A 268-nucleotide genomic window follows, 5' to 3' on the forward strand; every position below is an offset into this window, starting at 1 on the left:
CATATTAGTGATTATTAATTTTAAATGTAAATATGAAAAGAAAATGAAAATTGAGAGCAAGAAAATATATGTAATATGTAATGTAAAATAGATGATAAAGAGGTAAATTATAAGTATAGTGAGTAGTGAGAGTATGGGCGAGCTGGTGCACTTCCGTGAGCAGCCAATCAGAAGCCAGCATTTTGATGACGTCATACATGGCGGGATATTTGAATTCAAATATTCAGCTCGACCAACCCTTAACCACTCACGTGGTCTGTCACGTGAC

Source organism: Halyomorpha halys, unplaced genomic scaffold, assembly GCF_000696795.3.
Source record: "Halyomorpha halys isolate HHAL.00 unplaced genomic scaffold, Hhal_1.1 Scaffold1369.1, whole genome shotgun sequence".
NCBI lineage: Eukaryota > Metazoa > Arthropoda > Insecta > Hemiptera > Pentatomidae > Halyomorpha > Halyomorpha halys.